Source organism: Gastrolobium bilobum, unplaced genomic scaffold (genome assembly GCF_033153095.1).
Source record: "Gastrolobium bilobum isolate Gb01-03AN ecotype WA unplaced genomic scaffold, APGP_CSIRO_Gbil_v1 utg8322, whole genome shotgun sequence".
NCBI classification, from domain to species: Eukaryota; Viridiplantae; Streptophyta; class Magnoliopsida; order Fabales; family Fabaceae; genus Gastrolobium; species Gastrolobium bilobum.
Window position 1 is genome coordinate 29,480 of NW_026899488.1, and position 19,511 is coordinate 48,990.

Below are 19,511 nucleotides of genomic sequence, written 5' to 3' on the forward strand. Positions count from 1 at the left end.
TAGCCCAAAAGGCTCTTGCGTGAGGGGGTGTGTTAAGATATATAGTCTCACATTGATTGAATGAACAACTAAAATGGCCTTTATAAGACCTTGGACACTCTCACCCATTGAGCTAGCTTTTGGAGTGGTGACCTCAAAGTTCTTTACACTACAAAATAACAATGAATGCAAGCTAGGGATGAGTTATCATAGAGAGAAAAGTGTGATCGGAATTTGTACATGATCAACGAGGTGAAAATAATCATGGAGAAAATGACATCGTAATAACAGAGTAAAGTGTTAACAGCTGAATAGTGATAGGTAAGTCAAACATGATGGTATTGCTCTAATACCATGCTGAAATTATAGGGATTTTGGTACAGAGAGGAAAATGAATATTCAGAATAATAAAATTATATTGATATTGATGTGAATTACGTGTTAAAATGCAATAGATACTATAAAGAATTAATTCCTATTTATATCGATATTAAAGTCCAAATCCTAATTAAATAATGAAATTGTCAAGTGAAGTATAAAAACCATTCATGTAACTTCACCCAACAACTTAAGTTTTTGGGTTGAATTAGTTCTTTACATGCTATTAAAGTCTCGGTGTCATGGGTTCAATCCTTACCGCTCTCATTTAATTCATAATTAATTAAGTTTTACGGAGTTTCTTATCACATGTAGGTGGATCTGTGCATTATCCATCCTTCAAGGCTAGTGAACTCTCATGTGAGGGGGCATGTTAGCGAAGTATGAAAATCATTAATATAAACTCACCCAACAACTTAAGCTTTTGAGTTGAATTGGTTCTTTACAAAAATAAATCATGAAAAAATAAAGAAATAAGGAAACTCTTCTTAAGAGATCGTCTAAGAGATTTAAAACTCTTCCAAGATACAACCAGAAATCAAAAGATATTTTTCATATATTTTAACAATACAAACGCACACTTACCCTCAAGAAACCTTGTTCAAGAATGAAGCCCAAGACCATTGGCACAGCAGTGAAGACACCAATTTGAAAGAGAAACTGCGTATTCAAAGCTGCACTCAGGGCAGTGTTCTTAGTTATCCTAGCCCTTTCTTCAATGGTTTCACCAACACCAGATAGTGCCTGGAAACAGATTGCACTTGCATTCATAAGGGTAGAAATAACTGCAGCCATAAGTATTTGTTTGTATTTTTTGTCCCAAGCTATACTAGCTGTGTTCTTTTACCATTCACTTGTTTTACATGCTGTCCCCTTCGTCTATTCACAATAACACTCAAACATAAATTGCTAAAAAAACTTGAAACTGAGAGTTTGGTGCAAATAATATCATTGAAATAAGGAAAAAAAACAGTAAAAAAATGTGACATGAAACCATCTCCCACTTTAGACGAACCACAGGCCTAGATCTGGTGTGAACCACAAACATTTGACACTATGAAACTCCAGAAAAACAAAGGAAGTTTTGAACAAAAGGAAAAGACCATCTGGCACAATGCATGATAATATTGAAAGAATGAAAAGCTTAGATCAATGAAATCCAACTTACCAAATACGTTTTTCCATAAAGAAAGGCATATACAGTAAGCACCGTTAACTGCAATTTGATAAATAAAAAAATTCCTCAGATGAAGAAAAGTTTGGATATAAAATATACATTCTGATGATTAAAAAATTATAAGACAGGAAAAATTTCATTCCAAGAGATTGTGTTAGAATGAGTGTCAGTGTTACTGTAATGTGGTTGGGCTCTCTCTCTCTCTCTCTCTCTCTCTCTCTCCCTCTCATATTCTGCATGGTAATTAAAACTGATCATTAGCTACTATTGCATCTGCAGAAAACAATCACAACGACCAAGCCTTCTTACTCTATCAAAACTCAAGTTTTCAACAAAACCAACTAGAGTGTTAGTAGATCTTCCTCTAGACACTTTAACCAGAAGAGCCTCTATTAGTTTTCTTTGCATATAAACAGACAACCTTAAACAAGTTTCTGCCATTTTTTCCTCAATAGGCTACTCTATCTCAACATTGGTATTTCTGCTATCCTTGATTTTGGGACATGTTGCGACTATTGCCCAAAATTTACTACCATAGAGAATCATTGTTAGGTAGCATTTTTTTTGGTCACTGAAGCATTTTTACATTTCATCCACCTAGCAATCTCCTCATCACTTTGTAAGATTTGTTCAAGGAGGCTCTCACGGGGGCTAGGACTAATTTTATTATTAACAAGGTGGGGAAGCATGATGGGTAAGTGCTAAGAGCCTAGAATGAGGGATGCTCCTGATTTATAAATCAATCAACTATGATGCATAAATTGCATACCATTGTACAAAAGTAGTAACCAACGGTTGTAAAGTAAAAGGACATCATCCGGAAGAAATCAAAAAGTTGACCAAGTCTGTACACATCACGACTGAGAACTTGTTCACCATTACCACCAGAAACCTTCCCTTCGAATAATGCAATCTGATTGAGCCCAACATCTCCCCTTACCAACCTGTAAATTTTACTATTAGAACAGGGTTTGTTGCAGATGCATCATTAAATAACGAGCCTCACCTGAATATATTCATGATGTGTAATATTCCCTTGACGTAAGGTTGAATTGAATCCTGTGTGTTAACAAGGATCAAGAAAAGAAAAGTGAGAATGGGAACAAAAATGAAAACACTGCAGACAGTGAATCTGAAAGTGTGATTGGATTTTCTGATCTATCCTGTACATGGATGGATTTGTATATTTGTAGGACTAGGATCTAAACTAGAGTCCGAAAATAACTCTAATAGAATTTGTTAGATGCAGATACAACCTTCTAAAAAACAGTTAAAAGTCTGTTTGTGGAGCAGACTAAACCTACTCCAGAATAAGCTAATCCTAGTACTAGATGGAACATAACTGAGCTAAGCAATTCAGCTTATTTTCTAACAATTACACGCGCAATAAAGTCTCTTTATAACTTACTCATTAATGCAGTGCAATGCAGTTTTACTTAAAGTCATGTTGTTAGGATGATTTCTGTTTTTGTAGGACAAAGGCATAAATGATTTTATAATATATCTCGAATGAACTCCCTCGTGCAAAAGTATTTTGGGTTTGAAATATGGACAATACTCAGGCCCGCCTATCTTGTACTGAAATTCAATTGTTTATTAAAAGAACAGGAGTGACAAGGATCAAGTTCTAGAACATTTGATCATAGAGGCTTTGATACCATTAAGGTCGACCCGCTGACACAACACAAGAAATTTGTGTTTGGGTCAATCCTTTTTCAAATTCATATTGTTTTCGTGTTAACAAAAACTGACATGAAAAAATTCATGTCGCATTGCACGTCAACCCGGAAACACAAAATTGACCTATGTAAAGAACCAATTCAACCTAAAAGCTTAAGCTATTGGGTGAGGTTACATTAATAATTTTATATATCTCCAACATGCCCCCTCACACGAGAGCCCATTGGGCTTAAAGGATGGATGATGCATCAGGCTAAGCCTACCTGTGCTAAGAAACTCCACAAGACTTAATTAATTATTAATTAAATGGGGGGCGATGAGGATCGTACCTGTGACACCGAGGCTCTGATACCATGTCAAAAACAAATTCAACACAACAGCTTAAACTATTAGGTGAAGCTACATTAATGGTTTTATATATCTCTAACAAACCACGTTAATCTTCTTAAAGGTTATTAGTCTTGTGTCGTGTCAACACGATATTAGTGAAAGCAACATTAAGTATACATGTTATTCAGTATACACGATATTAGTGAAAGCAACAATTCATTGGATTTGATTTTCACAATACTATAGTTTATGTAGAAAATCAGAATTCAAATTCAAACATTTTTCCGTTTTTATTTCCTATTAATTAGGAATAATTAAGATTAATTAGGATTGATTGTAATTAATTAGAATTAATTGTGATTAGGTTTGGTGAGTCATAACTGAGTCATGCTTAGCTATTTTTCTTGTATAAATACTTCTCATTCCTCATGTAATTTATTCAATATCAATATACAGAAACCCTTTTTCAATATGGTATCAGAGCAGGTTGGTCCTGAGAAAACTCAGCCACCACAACCACCGTCAAACCGGCGGCACAACTCCGGAAAACTCAACCTCCAACCATCATTAAGGTTATTTTCCCTTCCTACAAAGTCCCAAGAGCAAAGTAAGGCTACCAATCACTGTAGAAGGCAAAATCCCAGCTTCCCACCGCCGTCAGCCACCGTCAGCAGCCGTCGGAAAATTTTTTCGGCGAAATTTCCGGCCAAGATCCGCACCATTCGAAACAGAAGGAGCCGATCTTCAAGTTTCAAGAAGGACCATCGGATTCTGCTGAGCCACGCGCTAGAGAAAGGACGGAGCGTCCACCCTACGCATTACCACACGTAGCCATGTTGATTGAAAGTAAATTTCCATCCAGCAATGTTGCTCAACAAGGTATAGCGTTCCATGTTGATAATAGTAGTCGATGGATTCTTGATTCAGGAGCTTCAGATCATATGACAGGTAATGCAACCTTATTTTATTCTTATACCCCTTACTATCAACAATCACGAATAAGAACAGCAGATGACAGCTTCTCTACTATTGCTGGAAAAGGATCCATTAAACTTTCTGAACACATTACTTTGAACTGAGTCCTTCATGTTCCCTCTCTTACTTGTAACCTTATCTCTATCAGCAAACTTACGTCCGAGTTACATTGTGTTGCCAAGTTTTCTGTCAATGCTTGTGTTTTCCAGGAACAGGACTCGGGGGCTGATGATTGGAAGTGCTAGAGAGGAAGAAGGACTTTATTATTTAGAAAAAGATTCTTGTGAAGAAAAAAATTTTGTGAACCACTCGGTATGTTTGTCTGATGATTGTAATGATGTTTTGTTGTGGCATCGTCGGTTAGGACACCCAAATTTCATTTATCTTCAGAAGTTGTTCCCAAGCTTATTTATCAATAAAAATCCTAGTTCTTTTTCTTGTGATATTTGCCAGCTTGCAAAACATTCTCGTGTTTCTTATCCTCCTAGAGATCATCATGATTCTTCACCATTTACCTTGATTCATAGTGATATATGGGGTCCAACTCGTGAAAAAAATATCTCTGGTGCTCGTTGGTTTATAACTTTCATAGATGATCACTCTAGGGTATGTTGGGTATACCTTCTAAAGGATAAGTCTGACGCTGCATCCATTTTTAAAAACTTTCATTCTATGGTTCAAACTCAGTTCAAGACCTCTATCCAAATTCTTCGAACTGACAATGGTATTGAATATTTTAATTCTGTTCTTGGAAACTATCTCAGCCAGCATGGTATTCTTCATCAAAGTTCTTGTCCTAACACCCCTCAACAAAATGGGGTGGCTGAAAGAAAAAATAGACATCTCCTTGAAGTTGCTCGAGCTCTTATGTTTACCATGCATGTCCCTAAATATTCGTGGGGGGAAGCTGTCTTGACTGCAGCATACCTCATCAATCGGATGCCTTCTCGTGTCCTAAATTTTCAATCTCCTTTATCTTGTCTTACCCACACCTTTCCTTCTTTCCGGGCTCATTCTTCCCTTCCTCCCAAGTTGTTTGGCTGTGTGGCTTTTGTACATGTTCCTCCCCATCAAAGGTCCAAGTTCGATCCTAAGTCCATTAAATGTGTCTTCATAGGATATCCTCCTAACCAAAAGGGCTACAAGTGTTACTCATCTTCACTTCGTAAGGTCTTTGTTTCTATGGATGTCGCATTTGATGAGAGACAATCTTTTTTTCCTTCGACTTCTCTTCAGGGGGAGTCTATTGGGGTTGATGAAGATAAGTCTTGAAAACCAAATGATTCTGTTGTTTTGCCTTTGCCGTTGGAGACAAGGGGAGTCATTATGCAAAAGACAGGGGGAGTTAATGTGTCAGATAATGGAGATCCTCCCAGGAAATGGGGAAAGTTTTATAGCAGGCGAGAATCACCTCAGGAGCCTCTAGACTGCCAGGATTCTGACTCGAGTCTTAGTTCCAGCAACACTGATATAGCCAACCTAGATGTGCCTATTACTCTCCGAAAAGGTACTAGATCTTGTACTACTCATCCTATTTCTCATCATATCACATATGAAAAGTTGTCCCCAGGTTTTCGTGCTTTCAACACTATGTTAGACAGTACAAAAATACCAAAAAATATCCAAGAAGCACTTGATGATCCAAAATGGAGGAATGCAGTCTTTGAAGAAATGGATGCACTCAACAAAAATGGAACTTGGGAGTCTGTAGCATTACCCAGAGGAAAGAAAACAGTAGGTTGCAAGTGGGTGTTCACAATAAAGTTTAATGCAGATAGCAGCATCAACAAGTATAAGGCCAGACTGGTTGCTAAGGGATTCACTCAAACTCATGGGATAGACTATCAAGAGACATTTTCCCCTGTTGCCAAGCTTAACACTATCCGAGTTCTTTTATCACTTGCTGCAAATCTTGGTTGGCCCTTGCAACAATTAGATGTAAAGAATGCTTTCTTGAATGGTGATCTACATGAAGAAGTTTATATGGATCCACCACCTGGTTTTGAAAAAGGAGACGATTCAGTATGCAAGTTGAAAAAGTCTCTATATGGTCTTAAACAATCTCCTAGAGAGTGGTTTGAGAAGTTTACTCAAGCTGTTAGGGGAAGAGGATTCCTCCAAGCTCAGACTGATCACACTTTATTTTTAAAACATTCTAATAGTGGTAAAATTGCTATTCTAATTGTTTATGTTGATGACATAATTGTCACAGGTAATGATTATGAGGAGATAAGCTCTTTGAAGAAATGTTTAGCTAATCAGTTTGAACTGAAGGATCTTGGATCTCTCAAATATTTCCTAGGCATGGAAGTTGCTCGAAGTAAGGCAGGAATTTCTTTAACTCAGAAGAAATATATTCTAGACCTGTTACAAGAAACAGGAATGCTTGGGTGCAAGCCAGCAGAGACTCCAGTTGAACCCAATATTAAATTGGGAATCAAAGATGGGAAAGAAGTTGACAAAGAGCAGTATCAGAGATTGGTGGGGAAGTTGATCTACTTATCTCACACTCGGTCTGATATTGCATTTTCAGTTAGCATGGTTAGTCAATTCATGCATTCTCCTAAGGAAAAACACCTGAGTGCAGTTTATAGAATTCTGAAGTACCTCAAAAACACCCCTGGTCGAGGATTGTTCTTTAAAAAGGGACACCAGAGGATGATTGAAATATATACAGATGCAGATTGGGCTGGCTCAGCATTGGACCGAAGATCCACTTCAGGATATTGCACCTATATCTGGGGAAATCTTGTGACCTGGAGAAGTAAGAAACAAACAGTTGTTGCCCGGAGCAGTGCAGAAGCAGAATTTCGGGCTTTAGCCCATGGTATTTGTGAAGGAATTTGGTTAAGAAGACTCCTTGAGGAATTGAAGATCTCTTTTTCCCTACCTGTCAGAGTGTATTGTGATAATAAGGCTGCTGTCAGTATTGCTCAAAATCCAGTTCACCATGACAGAACAAAACATGTGGAGGTTGATCGCCACTTTATCAAAGAAAAAATAGATGATGGAAGTGTATGTATGGTGTATATTCCTACCAAAGAGTAGATTACAGATATTCTCACTAAGGGCTTACACCGGCTAGCATTTGAAGACTTGATTGACAAGTTGGGAATGATCAACATTTACCTCCCAACTTGAGGGGGAGTGTAGAAAATCAGAATTCAAATTCAAATATTTTTCCGTTTTTATTTCCTATTAATTAGGAATAATTAAGATTAATTAGGATTGATTGTAATTAATTAGAATTAATTGTGATTAGGTTTGGTGAGTCATAGCTGAGTTATGCTTAGCTATTTTTCTTGTATAAATACTCTTCATTCCTCATGTAATTTATTCAATATCAATATACAGAAACCCTTTTTCAATAGTTTAGGACTAAAATGTGAAGGGATTTGATGGCTGCAATAGGGGATATCTCAAAATTTTTTTAATAAAATACTTTCTTCTATATTCCGAAGTTGTTATCCAAAAGAAAAGTACTCTTTGGCACTGTTCTAGTTGGTAAAATTAATTATCTTTATTGTTCATTGCAGTTCTTAATAAATTTTGAATTGCTATTTATTAAGTATGACTTCAAGTAGTGATGTTGTGTTGAAGCTCTTTTGGCCTCTAGTTTAGGAAAATGTTTGCACAAAACTGCTGTTGGGAATAGATAAGATGTTGGATGGAAACATGGTGTTCCAATTGAGGGAGATATAAGAAAAGTAAAATGCAAATATTATGAGAAGGTAGCGACCAAAGGTATTTACTAACTAAAGCATAATTTGGCTGGAAAACAAAAAAATGTCGGAGTACGCAAAGTGGTGCCCGAAGAAATCAAGAAAAAAATGTTGGATATTATAACTGGATTGTAAAAAAATTAATAAAAAAACTTGGACTCACACAACTAAGCGAAGAAGAAGAGACTGATTATGAAATTGAAAAAAGAAAAAGGGATGAAGGTGGTGGGTCTAGTATTTTCAACAAAAGCAAAAAAACTACTCAAACAACCATCAATGCCATACTTAAGAAGAATGTGAGAGAGGAGGCATGTCTTGACATATATTCTTTTATTTACAACAATATCATTCCTTTCAATGTGTTAAATTGTGATAAATTCAAAAAGATGTGTGAATCTATTTTAAGACATGGGTTGGGTTTCAAGCCAGCATCATACCATGAGTAAAGTAAAATATTTGAAGCAACAATGTGATATGACAATGTCAACTATTGAAGAACACAAAGATCAAAGGAAGAAAACAGGATGCACAACAATGTTTGACAAGTGGACTAATAAAAGAAGAAAACTAAATTTTTTAAGATTATTGATGAGGTGGTTAAGGAGGTTAGTGAAGAAAATGTTGTCCAAGTTGTGATTGATAATGCTACAAATATAAAGTTGTTGGAGGGTTGATGAAGAAAATAAAAATGTTGTATTGGACACCTTGTGCAACACATTGCATTGACTTGATGTTGGAGGATATAAAGAAAAAGATATCGGCTCATTACAAAACAATTCCCAAGGCAAAAAAATTACAACTTATATTTATTCAAGGACTTTTCTTATTTCTTTATTGCAGAGCTTCACCAAAGGTAAATATTTGATAAGACCCGCCATGACTCGCTTTGCCACATCTTACTTGACTTTAGGATGCCTCTAGAGAACAAACTTCCACCGATAAGAATGTTCAACTCTGATTAATGGAAAAGTAGCTATTAGAGATATATAAAACCATTAATGTAGCCTCACCTAACAGCTTAAGCTTTCGGGGTTGAATTGATTTTTTACAGTATCCTATTTGCAAAGTTAAAGGATGAAAAGCTTCATGAAGATGTGATTATGGACAAAGAGTTTTGAAAAATCGTTGTCATTTGTGTTAACAAGTAACTCCATAGGCCTTTGAATGGTGCAGGCTATTTCTTAAACCCAAACTTCATTATTCTCCTTCATTTGAAGTGGAACTTGAAGTAAAACTTGTACTATATGATTGTATACAAAGGATGGTGGGGGATCTTGATGGTGTAAGTGTGAATGATAAGAAACTTTAAAAATTCAAGTATCAAATACGTTTTTTAGTGAAGCCATTAGCAAGGAAGGGAGTTGAGTCCAAAAGTCGATCAAAATTGTGGGAATCTTATCGAAATAAAGTTACATAGCTCTGAAAACTTGTTATTGTGTGCTAAGCTTGATAAGCAAATCCTTTGAGTGTGAGCGAAGTTGGAGTGCCTTTAAGATGGTATAATTTGATTAATTTCAATAATTCTAAGTATGGATTGTATTTCGTTTCAAACATGAAACATATGATATAAGTTGTGTATTAATTGCTTTTTATTTGTTTAGATCCATACAAAGAAAAGAAATAATTTAAAGCAGAAGACAATGAATGGTGTTGTTTTTTTGATGGCTAACTGAAGATTGGCTAAGAAGAAACCTAGACAATTTATTGAATATAAACTTTGATGATCTTCAACTAGATGATGATTGGATTGTGGAAAACAAAGAAGATTTGGAAGATGTAGAAATAGACCAATTTGATTTGGATGCTCCTTATAAAGAAGACTTGAATGAAGTTGAAGAATAGGAACATTTTCACTTGAATGATTTGGACATTCCTAATTGTGTTGATGAACTTGTTAAAGGAAGAGTGGAAGAGAGGATACTGCCATTCATGATTTTAACTTGAATGACTTTATTTAAATTAGAGATGTTGAACTCTTTTCTTTCTTTTGTTGTTTTTGACTTTTGGTTTTATGTATTGTTGACTCTATTGTTATTGGGACTTATCTTCCTTGACTTATGTTATGGGTAATGAGTCTTAGGACATTTGTATTATATTTATGAGTTTGACAATTGAAATAAGTTATTTTACAAACATATATATGGTTAATTTTGTATCTTAGGTAGTATGATCTTACGATCCGTGTCATTCCCACGATTTACGATCCTACCACCCCTTTCCGATCTTGCGTAAGATCTCAATCTTAACATCGGTCCCATCCATTCTGATGGCATAATGAAGTAATCTATGAAGAAAAGTGTCATGCACATTTACCCAAAAGACCATACAACATCGCAACTATTTTAGGTTTGTAGCACAACTTCCAAAATACAATTGTGTTTGCTCATGCCAGACAAACAAAAATTCTCACACCCCATGAGTCAATATAAAGATGCAACAGATCTTCGAACTAACCAAGGGTAGAAGGGGTTGGAGAAGATATGGCAGAGCAACCATACTCATTTCCCTTTTTTTAAAAACCATGTTAGAGTTAGTCAGCCTAAAATCTTATATTCCACCAAGTTTATAAAATACCATACCACCGGCAATGTATTTGAATTACTATACTATTTTTTTTTGGTTAGTTTTTTTTTTTTTTTTGGATATTACATGGAATCGAACAGCGAACCTAACACTCCCTAAACACACCCAACACCACTAGGCTATCCCTAGTGGTGCTTTTTTTTTGGTTAGTAATATAACTATAATCACCAAATACAGATAACTTCCAAAATAAAAATTGAAAGGTAGTTGTAATAATTATAATTTCAACTGTTTAAAAAAACTTTCATTTTAATGGTAGGATTGGTAACACCATCATCTACATCAAATTTTCGCTTTCCTTTCCTTTGATTAAGAGAAGGAAAAATGGAACTGGTTCCAATGAAAGCAGTGTCCTTGGAACTATCGCTCATGACCGAATCTTTATCCATACCAAATCAACAAATGGATTTCTAATCCGATCCAATTGAGAACTTCTGCCAATTAATAAGGATGACAATTCTAGGCAATATGCCACCAATGACTACCACTACATGAGGAGATGAATCACATGACTTTCTTTATGTTGTACAGTTCAGATCCTAGTCGCCACATGATACGACTAAACTCTCAGAGAGAGGAAAAGGAATCGAAAAGACAGAATATTATTCAAGTTCTTCTAGTACAATGCTTCTTGTCCACCTTTTATACAATTTTCCCTAACTAACTCACGTGGCTTAAGCCAACTCACACAATCTCTATCAACCTTTACATCTTAGTTACTATTGATATTCCACAACCTATCATGCTACATAATAGTCATGTAGCCTCACGGACTCCTTCCTTGTACGGTTAGACCTTCTATTCGTATCAACTGCCCCCTGGACAACTTCAACCTTGTCCTCAAGGTTTAAAGAAGGATAGGCCTTGCGTATATTAGTTGATGTTTCCCAAGTTGAATCTTCCGGAATTGATTGGGACCACTGAACCAAAAATTGTTGTTGTGGACGCCCCATAGCTGACCTCATCCGTGAAGATAAAATTGCAACCGGTTGCTGTATGGGCCTGTTATCCGTGGTTTGAGGTGGAAGACTTTCACATTGAAACTGAGGTGAAGCAAGAAACGGCTTGAGTGCAGAAATGTGGAAGGTGGGGTGGATCCTAGAGCCTTCAGGGAGCTTAACTTGGTAAGCTACAAAGCTGATAACCTTCTGCACTGGAAAAGGCCCATAATATCTCTTAGCCAATTTGTGGTTCGAACATTTCAACACAGAAATCTGGCGGTAAGGTTGGAGCTTCACGAGGACTAGATCACCAACTTCTAGTTTCTGATCTAAACGATGTCTATCTGCCTGAAGCTTCATTCGATTTTGTGCCCGTGATAAGTTCAACTTCAAATTTGTCAACAACTCATTACGGTGCTGCAACATGGAATCTAAAGCTTCGAGTTTAACCATCCCACGTGGGTAATGAGGGATGTGGGGTGGCAATCTGCCATACAATGCTTGGAATGGTGTCATCTTGATAGAAGAATGGACTGAGGTGTTGTAGTGAAGCTCAGCCCAACACAACAAGAGTGACCAACGTTGATTCTCCTCTGAACAGAATGCTATTAGATATTGCTCTAAATACCGGTTGGTGACCTCTGATTGCCCATCAGATTGTGGGTGATAAGCTGAAGTAGCACTGAGCTTTGTTCCACTTAACTTGAACAGTTGCTTCCAAAACTGGCTGAGGAAAATGGAATCACGATCCGAAACCAGTGAACGTGGGAAGCCATGAAGACGCACCACCATATTGGAGAAAAGTTGAGCTACTGTTGAAGCTGTATACGCAGCTTGGAGGGGTCCAAAATGGGCAAACTTTGTTAAACGATCAACAACCACTAATATTGCACTGTATCCGTTTGAACAAGGAAGGCCAGTCACAAAGTCCAATGTTAAATCCTCAAACACAGCTTCCGGAATAGGAAGTGGTTGCAAGAGTCCCAATGGAGCTTGTGTAGAAGTCTTAATTTGCTGACATACGATGCACTGCTGGACAAATGCCTTGACATCATCTCTCATTTTAGGCCAATGAAAAGTAGCAGACAATCTGCAAAATGTTTTCAAGGTACCAGCATGGCCTCCTAATTTTGTAGAATGACCCTCTTCAAGTAAGTGGTCCTTTACTTTCGATTGAGAACCCAACAAATATTTACCCTTGTAAAACAGAATACCATCTCTACATAATAAGGATGCATCCACATCATCTCCATTCTGCAGCTTTTGATGGAGCAGTAACAAGTCAGGATCAGAATTATTTTCTGCTCTGATCACAGTGAGCAAATCAAACTCAGGTTCGGACCATAAAGTGCATAAAAAACTAACTTCCTCATGCTGTCTTGACAATGAATCAGCAACAACATTTGAAATTCCTGGTTTATACTCAATTCTGAAACTGTACCCCAATAACTTGATAACAAACTTGTATTGCTCTGGAGTCAACACTGTTTGTTGAAACAATTGCTTGAGGCTTTGGTGATCCGTTCAAATTATAAACTCAGCACCAAGCAAATAATGCCGCCACTTTTTCACAGCTTCGGCTATGGCACAGAGCTCCCGAATATAGGTAGAAGCAGCAACCATTCTCGGTCCAAGCTTCTTACTATAAAAGGAGATGGGTTTCCCATGTTGAAGTAACACAGCCCCAACACCAGATTGGGATGCATCAGACTCCACTATAAATGAAGATGTGAAATCTGGAAGTGCCAAAACAGGGGTGGATGACATAGCTTCTTTCAACTGCTGAAAAGCAGTCTCAACCTCTAGCTTCCACAAAAACTTGTCATTCTTTAACATGTCAGTTAACGGGGCAGCAATTGCAGCATAATGATGCACAAATCGACGATAATACCCTGTCAATCCTAAAAATGCTCGCAGTTGTCTAACAGAAGAAGGTTTGGGCCATTCCAGCATTGCTGACACCTTTTTTGGATCAGCTTTCACACCCAACTCAGAAACAATGTGACCCAGATAAGATATTTCAGATACAGCAAAATCACACTTACTTAGTTTCACAAAAAAACAATTCTGAATTAAACAATGCAATACCTGGGTGAGGTGGTTGACATGCTCCTCCAAGGATGAACTATACACAAGGATATCATCAAAGAAGACGATAACAAATTTCCTAAGAAATGGCTGAAAAATCTTATTCATCGTCGATTGAAAAGTGGCGGGAGCATTCGTTAAACCAAACGGCATTACAAGGAACTCGTAATGGCCGTCATGAGTGCGGAAGGCTGTTTTATGGACATCTTCGGGAACCACTCTAATTTGATGATACCCTGCACGAAGGTCCAATTTGCTAAAGATCACCGCTCCCAGCAACTCATCTAGCAACTCCTCAATTGTGGGTATGGGAAAACGGTCCTTTACCGTGATTGAATTCAAGGCCCTATAATCGATACACATGCGCCATGAGGAATCTTGTTTCTTCACCAACAGAACAGGGGAGGAGAAGGGGCTCTTGCTGTATTGAATAAAACCAGATGACAAAAGTTCTGAAACTTGTCGTTCTATTTCACCTTTCTGTTGGTAAGGGTAACGGTAAGGTTTCACGTTCACCGGTTGGGAATCCTTGCTCAAATGAATGCAATGATCCATTCCTCTAAAAGGAGGTAAGTATTTTGGAATTGCAAACACCAATTCACAACGCACCAAGACCTGCCACAATTGGAAAGGAACTTTATCTCTGTAAGTTTCCAATTCGGAAGTCAACTCTCCAGTAGCTATGTTCCCTGGATGGCCCTCCAAAATGCAACACCTTTCTGCAATACTGTGTTGTGAAACTCCATCTGAAATTCCACATAATTTCACAAGCCACCTTGCCATGCAAATTCCATCGACAGGTCACCATAATCATGAGTGACTCTCCCTAGCTGGCTCAACCAACACATGCCTAAGATTACACTTAACCCACTAAGATCAGCAACACACACGTCCACCACAAACTCTAAGCCTTGTATCAGCAGTGAGACATTAACACATTTTTTCTCACAAATCATATACTCACCATTGCCCATAAAGACCTTCATTCGAGTTACACGAGACATGGGCAACTGTAAGTCATCAGCCAACTGTTTGCGGATGAAATTATGTGAGCTTCCAGAGTCAATCAACACTGCCACTTCCTGCTTCCTAATTAAAGCTGACAGTTGCAATGAACGTGGATTAACTGATGCTGCCAATGTGTGTAATGTTGCATGAGTGACATTCTCATCTGTATTCGCCACCTGCCACACAACCTCCTCCTCTGGTTCCTGTGGAGGATCATCTGATTCGCCAATCAACAGTAACATTCGCGCCTTGCATCTATGACTTGCTGTCCATTTCTCATCGCAAGTATAGCAGATACCTAAATCTCTCTTGCGTTGCAATTCTTCTGGTGGTAATTTTTTTATTGGTAACGACGAGAGTGACGAAGACTGTAATGCTAAAGGAGCTGAAGTATTACCTTGAGTCAGAACAACGGTAGACGTACTCGGAAGCAGTTTGTCAGTGGAGTTTTTCCAAGAAGGTAATGGTGAAGAACGATTGGGAACGAACTTCTTAGTTGATGAATTGAACGAGGACCGTAGCTCATTAAAATGAGAGTCATACGACATTGCTAACTGCATTGCGTGTTGCAACAAAGTAGGCCAATGTAATTGTATAGCTCCTCGTAACTCTGGTTGGAGGCCAGAAACGAAGAATTCCATCAAAAGATTATCTCCAAGATTCGTGACCTGGTTCATCAATCGTTCGAACTCCTTCATGTAATCAGACAAAGTCCCTGTCTGCGTGAGCTTGGAAAGAACCCCACGCACATCACGATGGTTAGGAAAAGCGAACCTCTGTTTTACTGCGACACAAAATTCTGGCCATGAATTCACTGTACCACTGCCATAGATCCATTGGTACCACGGTGCGGCTGCTCCCTCCATTTTCAGGCCTGCAAGGTGCACCTTCAACTCTTCGGGAATCTGCTGAAGACGAAAATAAAGCTCTGTCTTGAAAATCCAATTGTTTGGATCGGTGCCATTGAATGCCGGAATCTCCATCTTCACTTGCTTACAAGGATTTCTCGTGTCCGGAAACTCCATGTGTGGCAGTAACGAAGAAGCTGAACTCGAAGAGTGCGGAGAAACATGAGGAGACATATCTCTCAAGCGAGCATCAATGGCTGCAAATCGAGCATACAATGCAGAAATAGATGACAAACGCGCATCTAGGGTTTCAGATATTTGATCCAATCGTTGCTGGATCTCAACACGGTGGGACGCGAACTCTTCCGCTAAGTCTTGGACTCGCATCGTTGCTGAGTGCAAGATCGATGAAAGCACCAGATGATACGACTAAACTCTCAGAGAGAGGAAAAGGAATCGAAAAGACAGAATATTATTCAAGTTCTTCTAGTACAATGCTTCTTGTCCACCTTTTATACAATTTTCCCTAACTAACTCACGTGGCTTAAGCCAACTCACACAATCTCTAACAACCTTTACATCTTAGTTACTATTGATATTCCACAACCTATCATGCTACATAATAGTCATGTAGCCTCACGGACTCTTTCCTTGTACGGTTAGACCTTCTATTCGTATCACCACACTTCTTGAGTCTAAGAGTTGATGTGACTGGGGATTCAATCCCACAATTGCTACCAATGAACACAACCTAACTATTAAGTAAGCAACAAGTACATTATGGTGAGAATTGAGAAATAGTGTATTTTGAGTGTATCAGAATTTTCTATTCTTCTATTACAAACAAACTCTACTGGACTAACTGCTGCAACCAATAGTGTGCTAAAGCACTCGTGTATATCTCTAACAGTCCGCAACCATAGATCACAAAAAATCATCAGTTTTCAAACAAAAGGAGGATGGTATTAGTACCTGCTCCAAACAGGCTGAATGCATAAGTATTTACACCACTTTATGTAATTCTCAAGGGACTTGACAAATATTTCATGCACAGTTGCTTCATCCAATTTCTGGAAACAAAGTGTATGACGCCAGTGGAAGGATAGTTCATGAGACAAGTCCCACCTTCGTAGGGCTGTATTGTGCCCTAAGGGGCTTTCGTGGTGATGGATAATGCGACGAAATCGATGAGAATGTCTTCTTATGCTCTGCATCCCTCGTATTAGAATTTCGGGCAGCGGTTGATGTGAGCTCACCATTATTGAGTGGGAATCAAATTTTATCAATTCCTAACGGATGGTGCCAATAAAGTACAAAGATTCTAAACTCTTTCTCTCAGTTGTTATTATGCACACACCATACCCTATTATAGTGCACAGTAATCCGCTGATCTTTAATCTCCCTCATAGATGCTTATATATAGGGGCAAGATCATTTTACACTGGTGTAATAATAGTAAATCTTGCACCAAATCTTAACCATTGATTTTCTGCATCAAACGGTTAAGATTTATTAGGTCTCACTCATTAATTAATTTTTAATTCCTAATAAATCTCAACCGTTAGATGCACGAAAATCAACGGTTAAGATTTGGTGTAAGATTTATTATTCTTACACCGGTGTAAGTTGATCCTATCCCATATATATATATATATATATATATATATATATATATATATATATATAAGGTAGGATCATTTGACACTGGTGTCAAATTTGAAATTTAACACCTTATTTGAGAGCCGTTAGATCAACAAAGATCAACGGTGTCACATGCTTACAAATCAGAGTCGTTGATCTTTTTTGATCTAACGACTCTCAGATGAGGTGTCAAACATCAAATTTGACAACGGTGTCAATGGATCCTGCCTATATATATATATATATATAGTTTACTTTTTCTGTAGTTACTGCAGATAAGTTATCTGCAGTAAGCCCAATACGACGTCGTTTTGAAACGGAAATCATGTTGCTTTGTAATTTTAATTATTTTAGGGTTATAATAGTCTTTATTTTATAATTTTTTTAAATTTCAATACTAAAACGACGTCGTTTTGGAAATAAATGCAGATAACTTATCTGCATTAACTGCAGAAACATTTTTCCTATATATATATATATATATATATATATATATATATATATGAGGTAGGATCCTTTGACACCAGTGTCAAATTTGAAATTTGACACCTCATGCGAGAGCCATTAGATTAAAAAAAAATTAATGGTGTCACATGCTTACAAATCAGAGTCGTTGATCTTTTTTGATCTAATGGCTCTCAGACCAGGTGTCAAAGGATCATGCCCCATATATATATATATATATATATATATATGTATATATGTAAAATTATTTATGCAACTGCTGTATTACATCAATTAATCTTGACCAATGATACCCTATATTTAATGCTTTCACCTACCTTTGCAATTCCCCAAATTTAATTGTTGTAGATATAGAAGTTGCAAAAAATAACAACCTCATATATATAGGGCGGCTTTTTGATATATGTAGGTTAAATTGAAAACGTTTGACCTGAATAAACCTATGACAATACAATTGCCCATGCTAATGCATTGCAGTATCAAGAAATGTTATTGTCACAGACGAGTTGCAAACGTCACTGTTTCTGCCATGTTTCATTTCAGAACAACACGTTCCTGAAGCAGATGCTTTCATGTTCCATAAAAACCTTAGCCCTTTAAAAATATTCAGTTTATTTAAATTTAAGTTACTTCTCCTATTAACGAGTCCCTCCATGATAAAGCACATGTCCTCTCTAAAAGCAATTTCAAACCATTTAAAAGAGTCATGATGCAAGGTCAAATAACAGCACACACAAAATAATTTTATAAAACTTTAATTTGAAATGCATATTGAAACAGTTTTTGCTTTTTTAAATGCATATAAAACTTTAATTTTAAATGCATATAAAACTTTAATTTTAAATGCATATAAAAACTAATAATTTTTGTGTTATTTGGCATCCAGTTTTGTACAATTTTATTAGTCATATTATTAAGTTTTGGAAAGATCTTGTATTATGCAAATTAAAAAAAAATAGATTACCAAAAAAAAAAAAATCGTTGTTTGGCCTTAAACATTAAGAATGCAGTACATATATTGCATCTATATTTATATAACTTTGAAGATCACAGAATAGCTCATCGTCGGGAGCGCGTTCCTGCAGACACACGCAGTCTGGATCAATGCTGATAAAAGAAGGGAGAGAAAAAAAGAATCATAACCATTCAAAGGTGAATCCATTAATATAAGAAAAAAATAAATAAAACGATGTAGTTTCAGGATAGCCGGAGATAAACTTATCTCAAGCTGCTTGAGAAATATTATTCTAATATATATATATATATATATATATATATAGGTAAAGTTATTTTTGCAGCCGCTTTACGTACAGCAACGACAAGTGTATGGTTATGATTTCTCACATTTATTGCTTTCATCTTTTGTATGATTGTGATTCCTCGCATTTAATGCTTTCAAATATATATATGGCAAGTATTTGATTACTGCACATACAGCAGCTGCAGAAATATAAATCTTATATATATATATATATATAATTTATTTATTTATGGTAAATAATTGGAAATTTATTTATTTATTTTTGGTAAAGGAAAAGGTCTAAGCCCAAAAGAAAAAACAAACCAGGAAACTAAAACCTACACACTACTGTCCTAGTCCTACTGACAGCAGATAAATAACCAAAAAGCAGATACTATATACCAGGCGGGGGATCCCGCCAGATTTTAAACGGGATGTCATCCTCGAGATCCAATA

At 36.9% G+C, this 19,511-nt stretch overlaps 1 long non-coding RNA gene across 1 annotated transcript; it reads right to left on the minus strand.

Moving 5' to 3' along the window:
• Positions 1–934: 934 nt before the first annotated feature.
• On the minus strand, positions 935–2,332 carry LOC133290631 (uncharacterized). The gene is made up of 3 exons (XR_009748707.1): positions 2,304–2,332; positions 1,526–1,573; positions 935–1,101 (listed from the first exon to the last, which is right to left on the minus strand). It is a non-coding gene; the product is annotated as an uncharacterized LOC133290631 (long non-coding RNA).
• Positions 2,333–19,511: the final 17,179 nt, after the last annotated feature.